Source organism: Dipodomys merriami, unplaced genomic scaffold (genome assembly GCF_024711535.1).
Source record: "Dipodomys merriami isolate MVZ:Mamm:240054 unplaced genomic scaffold, mDipMer1.0.p SCAF_48, whole genome shotgun sequence".
NCBI lineage: Eukaryota > Metazoa > Chordata > Mammalia > Rodentia > Heteromyidae > Dipodomys > Dipodomys merriami.
In genome coordinates this window covers 2,298,677-2,302,500 of record NW_027206046.1, presented here as the reverse complement: position 1 = coordinate 2,302,500, position 3,824 = coordinate 2,298,677, and positions in this window count along the sequence as shown.

Below are 3,824 nucleotides of genomic sequence, written 5' to 3'. Positions count from 1 at the left end.
TGATCTACAGTCACCCTTGTATGTGACAGTACACCTGACCTCTTCTTCCTAACTTCCTAAAGTACACTTTAATCAAACTTTTGGGACTCTCTAACATTTCTTGAGTTTGGTTCTGGTTGGATGAAGAGGACAACTATTTGTGTGTAGACAGGATCTCATTATGTTGCCTAGGTGAGTCTTGAACTAGAGTTCAAGTGGGTTTCCTGCCTCAGTTTCCAGAATAGCTACAACTATAGACATATGCTACCCTACCTCGGTTACTCCATTATTTTTAACCCTTGGGTTTTTGTTTTGTTTTGTTTTGCTTACTGTGTCAAGAATGTCTTTTCCTTTCGATAGGCACTTCACATTTTAAGAGTTGCTTACTAGTTAGATGAATACATGCAGGAATAATTCTATCACGTAGGTTATTTTTCCAGACCTGGCCTCTGATGGACATATGGTGCTGACACACGCTTGTCCAGAATGCCTTTCTCTCTCTGTGACTTTCTGCGGAGGAATTCTCAGAAATATTTAGCTGCGTCAAAGATGAGGCATATTTCATGACTTCATGTATTTTGCCAAGCTGTCCTCCACAAAACGTTTAATTATTTGCTCTCCCAACAACAGATCCTAATTTATTACTATCTCTGGAAAATTCACAGTCTGAACACTGATGGCTCATGCCTGTAATTCTGGCTACTGAAGAGGCTGAGATCTGAGGATCACAGCTCAAAGCCAGCCCAGGCAGGAAAGTCGGTGAGATTCTTGTCTCCAATTGACCACCAGAAAACTGGATGTGGCACTGTAGCTCAAAGTGGTAGAGCACTATCCTGGAGTGAAAAAGCTCAGGGACAGCTCCCAGGCCCTGAGTTCAAGCCCTATCACCACCACCACCACCAAAAAAAAAAAGTCTCCAAGACACACAGAGCTCTTATGCTATTTGCTAAAAGTAATATAATTTCTTGGTCTCCTTGCCTATCTGTCCTGCCTCAAAGGGAGCCCACTGAGAATTAAGGATGTGAAATTAAAAGAGAGCTCTACCTTCTAGGATTTCTATCTTGCCCCATTAGCAATGCCGCTCCACCATAGTCTTGGGTTACAAGAGGGATAGTATTTCTTTAAGAATGGAGACATTGCACATACAGTGAAATCTGTGTGAAATAAGGAAGATAGAAGGAGGCTGCCCTCTGCTGCCCCCCCAGCATCCCAGACTCTTGGGAAGCAGAGATCCATCAGTGCGAAAGACAGATGCCTTTGGGTACTTCTTCTCTCTAGATCAGAACTGGAGTATAAGGAAGTGAGCACTGAGCATGGAGCTGGTTAGCTGGCAGGCAGGAAAAGAGAGTTTTCTTCTTTCAAGAGGACAAATCAAGTGTAGGAATCTCAGATTTGAAGGCTGGCATTGCTGCTTACCAAGGAAGCCAGGCCCATGTCTCTGAGCCTCAGTTTATTTACAGAGTGGTGAGTATAGTGTACTGTATCCTCCTCGGTGTTTGGGCGAACTGTACAGGGAAGTGTGCAGGTGGGCAGAATCCAGGCACACAAGCAACACAAGTCACTGATTTTAGTTTACAAATCAAGTGCAGCCTAAAGTGAGGGCTTCCACATACGTACACTTCCACTTTCAGGAGCCCCAACAAGGAGCTAGGGCATCTCTGTATCTCTGTGGCCCTTTTGCTCGCTTATGGGTTCCCTTTCAGTGTCTTTACCAGGACAGGCTGCTGTAGCCAGCAGCCTTTAATGCAGGCGAAGGAAACACTGAGAGGAGCCTCTGGAACCCCACAAGCCAGCCAGGCCCAGTGCTTAGACAAGAATCTCCCACTGGCACTTCTGAGTTGATCTTGTCTAATGTAAAATCTCACCCGTCCCCTAGGGTCATGAAGGCCAGCGACGGACACAGCTAACCCCATCACATTGTTGCCTGTATTTTCCATGCCACATATTTGTGAGAGACCCTGGCTATTGTTCAGCTGGCTTGGGGAGGGCAGAGACACCTATGCCAGCAACAAAGAAAGGTACTAGAAAGTGCCATTATTAAGCTGGCACAGGGAGGGGTTCTTCTGAGGAGCAGGTGGCCAAGGATGCTGCTTGCTCCCATAGCAACCCAACCTGCAGCCAGGACTCAGGGCTAGCTCTGTCCACAACACTTAAAGGAACCGAGAAACCTGGCAGCATTTCTGTTATTTCTGAAAGACCAGGTTAAGCGCTAATCACTGGCTGTAACAGCTAATCCGTGAGGGTGACCCACCCCACTGGCCAGGGGCCCTGAATATCTTGTTCAAGTTCAAAGGTTACCCACGATGATTTCTATGGTGTCAACTGAGTAGAAAATCAGCAGAGTTGGCTGGGAAGGTGGCTCAGTGGTAGAGCGCTTGCCTTGCATGCCTGAGGCCCTGGGTTCGATTCCTCAGCACCACATAAGCAAAAAGAAAAAAGCCGGAGGTGGCGCTGTGGCTCAAGTGGTAGAGCGCTAGCCTTGAGCTGAAGAGCTGAGGGACAGCGCCCAGGCCCAGAGTTCAGGCCCCATGACCGGAACCAAAAAAAAGAAAAAACCAAACAAAAAAGAAAATCAGCAGAGTGGGAAACAAAGAAAAGTAGATGCAGTTGGGGCTGTGCAGGGTTTGCCATCCAGGAAATACAAATTCAAATAATCTTGAAACTACGTGCTTACAAAATGGCAGTATCAGAGAGCCTGCCTCATGGCTCACACCTGTAATCCTAGCTCTTCAGGAGGTTGAGATCTGAGGATCATGGTTTGAAGCCAACCCAAGGCAGGAAGGGCTGAAAGACTCTTATTTCCAATGAACCACCAAAAAAAAAACACCTGGTGGTGGAGCTGTGGCTCAAGTGGTAGAACACCAAGCATGAGTGAAAAACCCAAGGGACAGTGCCCAGGCCCAGAGTTCAAGTCCTGTTATGGCACAACACAGACCAAAAAAAAAGTAGCAAAGAAAGATGCTGGAAACATCTTTGCCTGCATGAAGATCCCAGACTGAGACTGCCATGAGTGCTTCAAACTTCTTTCCTCAATCTAGCTGGTCTCACCTACTTCAAGTCTATGTTTTGCCTTTTTCTTTTCTTTTTTCCTTTTTTGCTAGTCCTGGGGCTTGAACTCAGGGCCTGGGCACTGTCCCTGGATGTCTTTTGCTCAAGGCTAGTACTCTACTACTTGAACCACTGCACCACTTTTGTCTTTTTCTGTTTAATGTGGTACTGAGGAATCGAACCCAGGGCTTCCTGCATGTTAGGCAAGCACTCTACCACTGAGCCACATTCCCAGCCTGCTATGTTATGCTTGAGCAGACACTGAGCTTTAGGTAAGTAATGCTGCAGCCTGATCACTTGGCCATGATTTCTCATCTTGTGTTATTGAGAAGGATCAGTGAGAATGTCTCCTGGAGAGTTGTCTAGTCCCCCCTCCCATGGTGGTAACTCAGTCAGGGAATCATTGTCTGATCTGTTACCTTAAAACTTAAGTTCTAAAATTTAAAAGTGTACTAGTGGTCATAATGAATAATCAGATCTTGGTGGACTAATTCTTTTTTTATATTTATTTGTTTGTTTGTTTGTTTTGCCAGTCCTGGGGCTTAAACTCAGGGCCTGGACATTGTCCCTGAGCTTCTTTTTGTTTTTGCTGAAGGCTAGCACTCTACCATTTGAGCCACAGTGCCACTTCCGGCTTTTTCTGTTTATGTGATACTGAGGAATCGAACCCAGGACTTCATGTATGCTAGGCAAGCATTCTACCTTGAAGCTACATTCCCAGTTCTTGGTGGACTAATTCTGAGTAATTGACTTCCTGGAGACTTGGAAAGCAAAATATCAGTTTATTAAAATTGTTC